Source organism: Mustela putorius, unplaced genomic scaffold, assembly GCF_011764305.1.
Source record: "Mustela putorius furo isolate JIRA1106 unplaced genomic scaffold, ASM1176430v1.1 tig00003846_pilon_pilon_pilon, whole genome shotgun sequence".
NCBI lineage: Eukaryota > Metazoa > Chordata > Mammalia > Carnivora > Mustelidae > Mustela > Mustela putorius.
The window spans coordinates 5,949,155-5,963,031 of NW_025421999.1; the positions used below are offsets into that span (position 1 = coordinate 5,949,155).

Here is a 13,877-nt window from a genome sequence, read left to right on the forward strand (position 1 = left end):
TTGATGGGAGAGGACCTGCAATCAATGACCTCATTTAGCAGCAATAAGCATAAATACAGGACTCAAATCTGGGGTTTTTAAATACCATTACTCACTAAAATGATCCATGGCACATTAGAGAGAAGAGTGATTCCAGGGCTGAGACAGGAAAATACAAGAAGAACCAGGACTAACTTGGTGTGCCAGGAAGTAAGGAAGTGCTTCAAAAGAGATGGAGTCATGTCAAAAGGACAAAGGTATCATACTGAATGGGGTTCAAGTGGTCAATGTAGTCAAATTTGGAAAAATTTGGGTATTAAAAAAATATAGTAATGGATTACAACACACTAACTAAAATATATATCTGTGGATTTCTACTGATATAAATATATAAATGAGTAGATAAATAAATGGGACAGAAGGGAACATTTTTCCCTACAGTGGGATGTTAACTGATGAATAAAGAGCTAGAAAATAATCAATGGATTAAAAAACTGGTGGATTAAAGATTTATGGGGTACAAAATATTATTATAGTCTGGAGTTATCTCTTCACAAACTGCTTACTAATTACAAATGGAAAACAGTAAATTCTGAGTAAAGAAATCTGGTAGATTCCACAATAAAAAAATGATAAAGTAACATTACAAACATTAGGAAACCATTAAATGCCTTCTAATAGGATTCACTAAGGAAGAAGAGCAACATGACCTTTTTACCAAAACTATTTAACTTGAAACTAATGATGAGGAAAAAAAAAAAATCCCAAGCTGGGGGATCCTCTACAAAGTAACTGGCTTGCATTCATCAATAATGTCAAGATCAAGCAAAACAAAGAAAAGCTTAAAATTTTCCTATTAAAGGAAACTAAAAAGACATAACAACTTGCTGTACTACTTAATACTGGACTAGGAAAATTATAGCTATAAAGTATTTTATTGGGAACTTTGACAAAATTTGGATATTAATTACAGATTTTTTTTGAGGAGTCCCCTTACTTCTTATAATTAATAAAACAAAGCTGAGCACCTCTGGGGTTCATGAAGTGAACCTCTGGGTGTCCGCCACTGATCATCCCTGGTGCCCCTTTCTCCATGCTCACAGCATTGCAGACACAACTAAAAATGACTTTCACTTGTGTGTTCACCCGCGCCCCCCCCCCTACTCCTGAAGTCTCCAGTTCTCTCCATGGGGGTTGGGCTAGAGCCTGTGCACAGAGTCCTGGATCCAGAGATTGGGGAGGGGGTACAGCCCTAGGAATACACGCAGGGACTTTCCCACCCCCTCAGTCCCAAGGAGATGAGAGTATTTCCACTTTAGGTTCTTAGAGTCTCCATGGGCTCTTTGGCACTTGGAAAGTGACCCCCCCCCCCACTTCCTGCCCCATGACAAAGGGGGTGGGGGGAGGACTTGGCACTGGCTGTGGGACCGTACGGCTCCATCACATCCCTGGGCACTCGCAGAAAGGAGGGGTGCCATCAGGACAAGCCCCTGCTTGGGATAAGTTTCTGAAGGGGATCCGGGAGAGTCAGTGGAGCGGTCACTGGGTGCTGGGGTTTGCTAGAAATTCCTGGCAGGGACAAGGAGGCAGGCCCAGCTTGACAGTTTGAAGGCCCCGAGTGGCCCTCATTCCGAGGTCATGGACTGCAGCCGGTGTTTGAAGAAGAGTAGGCGGTATTCCGCCACCTGACTTTCATCCAGTGATCCTGGGTAGCGGTAGCGGGCATACATCTCTGTCCCCACATTCCTTGATGTCCAAGGCAGCTTCAACTTAGATGCGTGATCCACAACGACGTCTGGGCAGGAGCCCACTCGAAGGGAACCAAGCCCATCCAGGAAGAATTTCAGATGCGCCACGTGGCTGAGGCACAGGTTGAAACCGACCTCGCGCACCTTGTCGGTGCACGCCAGGAAGAAGTTGACCACGCCGTCGGTCACCACGCAGCCTGGAAAGCCCACGAGCTCATCTGTGCCTTTGCTGGAAGCAGTTCCCGCGGCCTTGGGAACCAGGCTCCATGCTCAGCAGCTGCCGGTAGGTGGTGGCAAAGCCAGAGATCTCGTGCACCACACCATCCACCAGGTCCAGCGACGTCTGCTCCAGCACGTCCACAAGCCTCTCCAGCCGCGTCTGCGCGGTGAACACGAAGTCGTCGTCCACCCACAGGACGTACTTGGTGGTTACCTGGGATACGGCCAGGTTCAGACCTGCAAACCAGCCCTTGCCAAAAGGCATGAGATAGTGCTCGATGTGGGGACCGCTAATGCTCTCTGGCTTGTCGATGTCGTCGGCGATGACCACGGTGACCTTTGGGTAGAAGCGACGGATGCTGGCGATGAATGCCCGTAGCCGATTTTAACACAGGAAGGTCTTAGTAGCAATGGTGACCAGGGCGCTGATGTTGTACTGGGCTCCCTGGGGTAGAGACCCAGGGATACAGGAGGGTTGGGGGGGGGTGAAAAAAAATATTTGCATCATTTTAAAATTTCCTGGTTTTGATAATTTGTCAAGAGAATGCATTTTTATTTAGGAAATACATAATGAAGTACTAACAAGTAAAGGGGCATGATCCTTCCACTTAACTCAAAAAGTTCAGAAACAAAAAAAGAGCAAAACAGAGAGAGAACTGATGGTCACACAAATGGGGCAAAATGTAAAAATTTGTGAATCTTGATAAAGGGACAACATAGTTGTTGCTGTTACATTATTTTTGACATTTCCCTGCAAGTCTGAAATTATATTAAAATATAAGCGGTAGTAATAAAGGAAGTGAGGAAGGAAGATAGGAGGGAGGGAGGTTGGCTGTGACCTTAAGGTAGAAGGGGTTTCCTCTGACTTGGTAGTTTTCATTGTCTAGAATGAAGGGGTAAGGGATGGATGGGTGGGACTTTTATATGGCCATCCATCCAAACTTATTCCTGAGGGGCTAGTTAACAGATTTTGTAGTACTTTGCTGTTGTCATACTCTTCACTTTGACTATCAAAATACAAGGAAATATTAAATTGACCTGGTTATTGGTGTATACTTACTCTTTGCTACTCTATTGAATTGCAATATGCCTTTTTGTTGCAATGTTATAATGCTGCATATAATCTTTGAGATCAAAGTAGAGGAGATTTCAGAGCTAAAATGGTTATAAAATATCTCTACCCACAGCTAACCTAGCAATCACCAATTTTTGATCTGTTGTATGACTTGGTAGTTAAAACACAATAACTATTCATTTGAGAAGGAGAATTTCTTTTTACTGTTGAGAAAATTAAGTGATGATTATTCAAATAGTATAACATGAAAAGGATGTAATAGAACAAAACCCCCAAAGGCCTGTGAAAGTCTAAATTGGAAAATGCATTCTCAATGCAATTTTAATTAAAGCAATTGAATTTAAGTAGTTGAGATAAACAAGGAATTGGAAGCCCTAAACCTTAATTTATCACTTTGATAGGGCAGATTATAGAAACTGTATTTTAAATGTAGGTCTCTGTTGGTTTGAGCTACAGAACTCCATCAGATACTGTGCTACCAGGCACACTCCTAGTCTTTCATTTAATTGTCTTCTTGCCTAGTTGATTAAATAAAGATTAGTGTTTATTATCTTCACAGCACTTTAACAAATGAAGCCAAACAGCTTTTCTACGAGTTGGGCAACCTAATGCTTTACTTTCATTTATAGATTGATAAATAGAAGACTCAATGTTTCAAGCATCATAGTGACAGGGAAAAGTAGGTCATACATGGTAAATTCTACATAGGTCCCTGAACCATTTCTAGTATGTTCCATGAGTAGATCAAGAAAACTTCAGATATTTTAATAGTTGTACGGATTATACAGCACTGGTAAGATTAAGCCTAGCTAGTTTTTTGTTTTTCTTTTAAACATTTCACCAGAGAAGGAAGGGAAAGCTTGTTTTCTAGTAACCACTTATATTAGGTTTTCTACTGTCACTGTGACAAACTATCATAAACAATGGCTTAAGAAAAACAAAAATTTATTCTCTTACAGTCCTGGAGGTCAGAAATCCTAAAATCAAGGTGTCACGTGGGTTGGTTCCTTGTAGAGGCTCTAAAGCAAAAGTAATTTCTCCACTTTTGCAAGTTCTAGAGGCTGCCTGCATTCCCTCATAGATCCTTCCTCCATCTTCAACACTAGTGTCTTAACATGGTTATCTCTTTTCCTGACTCCACCGCTGCTGCTCCCCTCTTATAAGGGTTCGTGTGATTATCTGCTCCACTGGGATAATTCAAGATATTCTCTCCCATCTAAAGATCCTTAACTTATATGTGCAAGTATGCTTTTACTATATAAAGTAACACATTGACAGGTCCAGGGATTAGGATATGGGTACCTTTGGGTGGTCATTTTTCAGTCTACCATAGCTCTGAAAATGTATGTAGGGAGGAAGATAACTGATATCCATGTTTTCTTCCCTTTATATTCTTTGGATTAGAATTCCTGGGGTTTTAGGTGGCTACTGAGACAAAAAGTTAACCACAAGCATATGCCTCATCTGGAATGGAGAACTAGAGAAGCAATATAATATAGTTAATCAGAGTAAGGGCTTTGTAATAGAAAGATTTGGATTCTAATACTATACAGTACTGGATGAGCAAATCTCTGGTTGATGAATGATTAGGTAAGTTAACACAAAACAACAAAAAGATACTGTCTTACATCAATTCTCCAAATCTCTTGCACCTTTTTTTTTTAAACAAATTTATTTCATATTACCTCCTAAAACATCTTTTCCTCTGACCCAAGAAATTTCCTGTTGACATACTATCTGAAACACACTGAAAAGTCACCATTATGGACTATGTACCCAAAGGAAGAAAATATCTCCTTTATCACTCTTTTCCGTCCCTCCTAACTGAAGCTTCTACTACTCTTAACTTGGCCATTTACCAATAAAGAGGCCATAGACAAGCCATACAATTCTCTGAGCATCAAGTTTCCTATTTCTAAAATGGGCACAATAATTCTGTTGGGGAGAAAAAAATTTTCTCTACCCTTAAAAGTATTTTTGACTATTCTAAGAATTAAATTGACATAAGACCAACAAACAGAAGAAAATCAAGTTTAATTCCATACACACAGGGGTTCCCAAAGAAAATGAGGCCCATAAGCAGTCAGGCAGTTGAGGCTTATATGCCATCCAGAGCTAAGGAGATGGGGATAAGAATCTGGGACTACAAATGAAAGAAGATAATATACAGAAAAATGAAAAAAGTAAATATTTAATAAACAAATGTTTGCTGGACCAACAGAAATAACAGGACATAAAAAGTAATTTTAATAGACCTTGCTAAGCTTCTCCCTGTCTACCGCATCTAGTTCATGTTACACTGTAGTTATCTATGATGATAGTTACTTTCCAGATTCCTTTAGACAGCTAATTGGAAGGTCAGTTTTGTCCTGAATGTTCTATTTCTTAAAAATAATCAGCTTAAAATAATCCACATGCCAAAGAGACATATTTTGGGGTGGCAAATTTTCCCCTACATTCAATAGAGTTTTGTGGGCTTTTAGTGAGATCATGTGTGAAGACGAGCTGGCACATATTAAATGGTAGGTAAAAAACAAAAATAAATTCAAAAACCTTGGGGTATGTTCCTCTCAAGAAATCCATTCCTCAAATTCCATTTTCAGCAAATGCCAAAAACATGAGGAGTATATGACAATAGAACCTATAGGGGCAGGGATATAAAACTCTTGTCTTTTAATAAATAAATGTGTTATACATATATATTTAATAAATACTATATAGTACTAGGTACTATAGTGTAAGTACTAGGCACAGTTCTCCAGATATGCAGTTTCAGAGAAGGTAAGTCACTAGACATAACTTCAAGAGAAACAAATTAGTTATAAGTACATGGAGGAGACATCCTCTTCTTTTTGACATCTGTGGAATAAGGTGGTGAAAACAAACTGGATAACAGCACAAATGATACCAATTCCTCAATAAGTAAACATACTTGACAAAGAACTTGCATCCTTTGTTCCTTTGCTTTAAGGCCCTGGGCAGTTAAGAAAGAAATGCTTCTCAGGCCAAGACCAGAGAAACTACAGGTAAAATACCAGTCCAACAATATCAGCAGAAAATCTTTTGCTTTTTTTTTTCTTTAGCACAAAATAATTTTTTTTCATTTTTTTTTCAGTGTTCCAAAATTCATTGTTTATGCACCACACCCAGTATTCCATGCGATACATGCCCTCCACAATACCCACCACGAGGCTAACTCACCCCCCACCCGCCGCCCCTCCAAAACCTTCAGTTATTTCTATTCAGCCAAATTAGACCTATGTCCTGGTTGACTGCCCAAGAAAACAGTAATGTTTTCTTCAACTAATTACACGATTTCCTTAAGAAGAATAGTCTGAACTTTATCTGATTTCCTCTCTAAATGATAGTCCCTGTTCTAACCAAACTGCTTCATTCAGTACTTTACTATTCAGTGGAAAGGATAAGGAGACAGTCCCTGTAGTTAAGCCCTTTGTTCTTTATTTCCGCTCCTATGAAGTATCACTTGTTTCCACCTAGTTCCTCCCCACTCGAATATTCCACAACCTAAAGTCTAAATAATCTGCAAACCACCACAAAAATACCAGTCAAGAGAGCAAACATTTAGAGGGAAAAAAGAGTAAAGTGGGTGTGTGTTGGACTCTTTCTTTCCTAATGAGTTTCAAGCATGTTCCATGTGTCACTTTCATATTCTATTAATGCAGACTGGAATATGATTTATAGACTTCTATTACTTTTAGTAAAATTCCACTGAAACAGAACAACTCAGGTGTCTTCCAGAGTTGTTTATAATAGGATTTTATCTCTATTAGAAAGAAAACAGCACTAGTTCCAGCTGTTCTTCCTTTGGATAAAATTCACTTTTCATCAGTAGAATGTACAAAGTTTAGTTTGACATCTGGCCTCATATAGTTAAATGCTACTTCATGTTATTTAGCTCGAATTTTCTCTCATAATGCTAAGAACAGATGAGACTGAGGTGCTGAATGGCATATTTTTAGTTCTGATAGAATAAGCTTCGTCCACAAAGTTGAAAAAGTGAAAGAAGAATTAAAACAGACCTGCTAAGAAACTTATGTGAGTGAAATCTAAAGAATATAGCCTGGTAATTTTATGAGTTTTGCCAAAAGTGTAAAAGAAAATAATAAACATTGGTCCTGTCAGCAGAACTATACATTATAGAAAAATAGATACTAAAGAAAAATCACAACAAAATGAAAATGCAATATTCATGCTCTTTTCATGTCTTCTTCCCAATAATAATCTCTCAAAATGGAAATTTAAAAAATCCAAAACATCCGTGGCTAATCAGCATTCTACTTTTTATCATGACAGCAGGTTGAACCATCTCCCACAAAAGTCTTACAATCAAGTGCACTGTCATTATAGATGCGAAATGGTATATAATTAGAGCACTGGAACTGGAAAGTGTACTGGAGACTCTTGGTAGCTCAGCTGGACAAGCAAGGCCATTGACTATAGAGAAGTTGGGATACAGGCAGCCAGCTCTCAAAGCCAGGCACACCATCAGCTGGTTCATAGGCTTGAAATAAATTTATCAGGCAGTATTTTTAAGCTTTAAAATTTTCATTATTTTTCCTGGCATATTTAATTTCAAACATCATCTATTTTCTCACCCCTTCATACAGCAAGCTGAAAGTTGCCAAAATATCTCTCCCTAATATAGACATCCTGGAATAGAGAGGTGACTAGACACTGCATCATCTTTGGAAGATCTCAGTTAACCTATGAAAGCAGCCTTTCACTATTTCTCTGCTGTAGTTATTTCCCATTTAATATAGTCTAAATATGATATGTACGTGGGGTATATGTAAGTGTGTGTTGTAATGATCATCTCTTTTAGTATACTACTTTAGCCATAAACAACAAAGTATATTAGATAAAAGATTATCCAGAAAGATTCTAAAGCATTATTAAAAAATTAAATGTTTAAATGATTAATATATTTTATACTTATAAATAGTCCCATCCTATCTACTATATGTAAAGCTCTGTAAAAGCCTATGTAAAACATGAAACTAACTGAAGCATTTGCTCATATAGCTATTCATAACCCAGCAAGGGTGGGGTGGTGGTTCGCAGGAGATAGAGTCATATAAATAATAGCAGACAAACCAGTTAATAAATAGCATAGCTAACATTTTAGGGCAGTTACTGTGTGCTGGGCACTGGTATTATAGACTTTACATTTATTTTCTCATTTTTTCTTCATACTTTCATGAAATAGGGTATAAGAAAAACCACCTGGTTTTCCATCTCCTGTGTCTTTCTTTCTTGTGTGTCTCCTTTACTTCCATACTACTGCCACAGGCACACAGGATGCTTATGATCACCAGATGTATGGAGGTTTTCCCCCCACACCAAGCAACTCTGTGACACCAGCTGGGTGGCATACAATTCAACTCAGTTCTGACACTATTTACCTAGAGGTAGCACCAGATCCCACAGTTTAAGGGCTAGGTCCCACAAAATTTCCTCCCCATCCCCAACTTCAGATGCCAGTCTCAAACCCTGGTTGTCACCTGTGCTTCTGACCAACCTACTATAGATGGAAGGTTCCAATGATCACCTTGTTGGATTTGACTCATTTGCTAGAGGGGCTCACAGAACTCAGGGAAACATTTATGTTTAGTGGTGCAGGATCGTTTGTCCCTTTGAAGCTATGTTGTGTCGTTCTCCTTATGTGGGTATGTTTGTCCTCCCGGAACCTCTCCAAAACACCTGCCATTGGGATTTTATATGGGCTCCCTCACATAGGCATGATCAATTTATTAACTCCACTTTGAGCTTCTCTCTCCTCTCTGGAGGATGGGAGGTGGGGATGAAAATTCTAAGCTTCTAGTCAGGGCTTGTCTTTCTGGTGATCAGCACCTATCCAGCAGCAATCTAGAAGCCCACCAAGAGTTGCCTCAATAGAACAAAAGACGGTCCCAGTGCTCTTACCACTTAGGAGTTTTCAAGGGTTTTAGGAGCTCTGTGTCAAGAACTGGAGACAGAGACCAATATATGTATTTCTTACTATTTCACAGAGAGATACTATTATTGTCCCTGTTTTATATATAAGGAAATTGAAACCCAGAGTTAAGGGATTTGCCCAACATTACATAACTAACAATGATTCATTCATTAAATGATTTACCCATTCATTTATTTCTCCAATCAACAAATACTTACTCTGTACTTACCATGTGCCAAACACTGTTTAGGTACAAATGAGGTAGAGCAATTCAAAATTCTTGTTCTGAGGAAGTTTATATATTAATGGGCATAGATTGGGAGACAATCGGAATACAAATCAACATTTACATAATATGTCAGGAGGCAAAAAATGTAAAGAAGTTTGAAATAGGACAAAATGATAGAAATAATGATTATTGGTAGGTATGTACTATTTTTTTATGGAGTGCCAGAGATGACCTATCTGAAGAAGTAGGATTTGAGCTCTTTTCATTTAGTTTAAAAATTCAATAATGTGATATTTTTTCTTATGAAAACAACATGTGCTAAGGAATATTTAGAAATGTTTAAAAAAAAAACATAAAAGAGGAAATAAAAACTCATCAGATAAAATCCAAAGTGAAAAGTATCCATTTTTCCACCACCCATATGTAACTATTATCACTTTTTTTATGATTGTACTATGAGATAATCAGAACATCAAGATCATACTGCTTAGGCAATTCTATATAGGGTTTTCTTTTTCTATTTCGGATATATTTCATTATCACTAAATATTCTTGTAACATATGATTTTAATACCTGCATAGTATTCAACTATATGAACATGCCACAATTTATTTAACCTTTCTCTTGTATTTATCTTTTCCGTCAGGTGGTATATTACTTCAAAGTTTTCACTATTATAAATAATACCCGGATGATGACTTTTGTACATAACTTGTAGGCTTTTCTTGTTACTTAGAATAAATTCTTAGGTGCTGAATTCCTGGGGGAACCTATACAAAGCCAAATTTGCTTTCCAGAAATTTCTTATATCATTTTCCAACAACCTTGCATGAGTACCAATTTATAGCACCCTTTTTAACTGAAATTATTTAATATGTACTTCAGCTGATTTTATAAATAAAAATATTATTATATTTACATCTGGGATATTGATCTTTTATTGAAAAACACCTAAATTCAGATCCCCAAATCTGGATAACTGATGAGAATCCTAGCTTATCTGTTATAGGGATATCAGGTTAGTTAGAGAGACGTCTTTCCAATTCTGATCTGTAGAAGAGGGATGGCAGAACTCAGTTTTGGCTTAAACTACTTCATTCATTCATTCTTTTTTTTTGTTTGAAGATTTTTTTGAAGATTTTATTTATTTATTTGACAGAGAGAGGCAGTGAAAGAGGGAACAGAGACAGGGGGAGTGAGAGAGGGAGAAGCAGGCTTCCCACTGAGCAGGGAGGCTGATGCAGGTCTTGATCTGGGAGCCTGGGATCATGAGTCAAAGGCAGAGGCTTAACAACTGAGCCACCCTGGTATCCCTTTTCATTCATTTATTATTCAGCTATAAAATCGTGCTTACCATGTGACAAAGAGTATTCTAAGCTCTGAAGGGCTAAAATCCCACTAAGTAAATATATGGTCACATTTTCATAAGGGCCACAAAAAAATGTAACTCCACCAGCATACAGACTCCATGAGAACAGAGTTTTTGACTATTTTTGTTGAGTAGTATATCCCTGATACATAAAACAGTGCCTTGAACATAACAGGTACACAGTGAATATTTGGTGAGTGACATAATACACAAAATAAATAAAACAACTTAATAATATAGAGAATATGTGTTGCATGTGTGTGTGCTAATTAATATCAGATGGTTAGAGAGAGGCTCAATGCCAACATAATGTCAGCATGTGCCTTGGTCCCTAAAAGAATTGGTAAGAGGGCCAGTATGGGTGCTTTAGAGACAGTGAGGAAGAGGGTAGAAGATGTACTGGAGAGGAGGAATGGGGAAGGCAGATCATGTAAAGTCACATTTGGTCTAAGTGAGATGAAATCTATGGCAGAGTTTTAAACAAAGTAGTAACAAGATCCAGCCTGCATATTAAAAGGAATATTTTTTCTTCCAGATTTTAGAGGCAGAGAACATGAGCAAGGGTACCATTTAAGGAGAGACTGTTGGAATAATCCATGATGTGGTGACAATGCCATGGAACAGAGTATTAGTAGTGGAAACAGCAAAGAAGTTCTGGCTAGATCTGGAGAATTCAGCCATCAGAAGTTTCTGGTATTTAGAATGTAGTATGAGAGAAAAATCTGAGTCAAGGAAATTTCAAGGATTCTGGCCCAAGTGACTGGAAGGACAGAGTTGTGTTTTACTGGAAGTTGTATACAGAAGTTCTATAAAGAACATTTAAAAAAAAAAGTTTGTTTTTTTTTAAATAGGGAATTTATTATTTTAGGATATGTTTAAATTGGTTTTAACAACTTTGTGAAGAAATAAACAGTATTTATGTTATTAAAAATGCTTTAATCAGACTATCTAAAATTCTTCACTTTACAAAATAAAGTGGATAATAAGAGAAAAACAAAATGAGTTTATTTTAAATTATTCAGAGTCATACATTTCTTTACAAAAAGCTTTTCCACTAAAATTCAGAGTAAAAGCAGCATTTTATTTGAGCCTTCAAATTTAGTAACACATAAAGGTGAGGAGGCAGTATTTGCTTAGAAAACGTAGTAGTTTTGGCTTCTTGATAGCCCTTAAGTTAAAAATATGTCAAACATATCTGATACACATGCCAGTACCTAGAGGACACCCAGTAGTGCGCTGACAGCACCTAGCAATCGTTCTTTGTGAGCCCAGGGAAAACGATGTCTGAATTTTTACTGCTAATCTTACTTTATCTTTACCCATAGACTAGTAAGTGCTTGAAAATACCAATTACCTAGTTTTTCAGTGTTGGAAATTTATACACGAATAACTTTAGTTCTTATTATAAATTAGTATTGTCAGCTGAAATTGACTGCATGAATATCTTTACACCTTGCAACAATTTCACTTTGCATTGTACTCTTAAGATTAATCCTTAACAAATAATTTTCTAACCACTCTGTAAAATATTCAAAACATATTTCAGTGCTTTCTTAAAATAATGCAGACGTGGAAATTATTACCCAAATGGAAATTCCTTATGTCTTAGCAATCTAAGGTATTTATATGTCATGATGCTATAGATTTTTCTCTAGGTTTCTTGAAACATCAACAACTCTTTTAATTAAAAAGAAGAAAACTAAAAGACAGTGATAGGTTTTTGGAAAACATTGTAGGGTAATGTTTTATGGCAATATGAAAGAAATATGTACCCCAGCAGTGAGGATGTATAGCTTCCTCCAATGCAGAGGGTAATGGTCACGTTCAACTAACAAGAGATATTAATAATGAAATTGGTTACAAATATACATACACACTTTTTGGCTTTATGTACAGTAAGTTACTAACTGGATCATTTGAATTAGCCTCAAACAGTAAATTTTATTTTGAGAAAATTCATCCCAAATTAATTATAAAGCTCATGGAGCCATCCTATTTCGAGTCTCACACTAAAGCTTTTCCTTCTGATTTTTCTCTATTAATACAGAATCCCTCAGGAACCTAAACTCAGGAAGCCTCCTGCATGCATCATAAATTTTCTACTGACATATTTAACCCAACTTCCTCTGTTGGAGCCTAGTGTATTAACAAATAACTCCTCTGACTTCCTAGAACACACACCTTTATTGAGTTACAAAATGACCGTTTTAAGGCCTCCTGGAACACAAAACAAAGCTTTCCTTTTAACCATGGGCCCATTGAAGGTCACTTAGATTCCTCCATCAACACTAGGAACTGGCAGAAAAATTTAATTTTTTTTCCCTGTGCCTCTTGGCAGTAGAAGAGAAGTTCTAATGAGTCCATTGTCAGCAAACACACTTTCTTGGATTGCAGATTGCTAAATTACACATCAGTTACACTTTTAGTCTCTGGATGTGAATGTGTCAGTGTTCTTCCTCTCCTGAAACTTTGCCAATTAGGAAGCAGATTCTCCTATCCTGTATTTCAAAGCCTTATTCATGGACTGACATTAGTATTACAATTTCAGTAATGGACCCTAAAAAAGCATTACGGCTAAATGGTTCTAATTTCAATTACGAATGACATCGTATAGAATGAATGCTTAAACAGATGCTTCAGACTCCCAACCAAATACACTATGTTCTAATTGCTTTGCAATCTTTCAATTCAAATCAAGTGAACACTTCAGCCCTGTTGCTTCAGTCTCTCCAAGAAGGTAAACACTGGGCTTTAATGGGCTGTGCTAATAATAACTACGCAAAGCAGTTAAACAAAACTTGAGTTCTTTAGAAAGCTGGCAATAAAAAGAAAGTTCTGAAAAGAAGGCCTGTAAGTATGAGATTAGTGCTAAACTTAAAAAACCAAAAACCAAAAAACAAAACAAAACAAAAAAACCAACAACGATGACAAAAAAAACAAACAAACAAACAAAAACAAACCTTTGGAAACTCTGATAGCCTATTTAAAAAGACAGTCAAAGAATTCTCCTAAAATTTTTGTTTTGCTATATAAAGGCAACAAAATGAAGTTCAAGGTAGACGAGAGGACTTCCCTTTCATTTCTTTCATTCTTAGATCCTTATCAGGGAGTAGTCCCAAGGAGCTCAGAAAATTTATTTAAAAACCTGTTCTACTTGGATGGTTACTGTATTTTAATCTCAGAGAGAGTAATCTAAAAAAATACTTTTCACGACTCTATCTAGTTACCCATTTCTAAATATGAATCAAAAATAGGTCTGTGAGAAACAATTGGCAATAGAAAGCAGGACACAGCATGAGGC

The 13,877-nt window shown here is 37.2% G+C and overlaps 1 pseudogene; it reads right to left on the minus strand.

Moving 5' to 3' along the window:
- Positions 1 to 895: 895 nt before the first annotated feature.
- On the minus strand, positions 896 to 7,691 carry LOC101691279 (annotated as a pseudogene).
- Between the last annotated feature and the right edge of the window lie 6,186 nt (positions 7,692 to 13,877).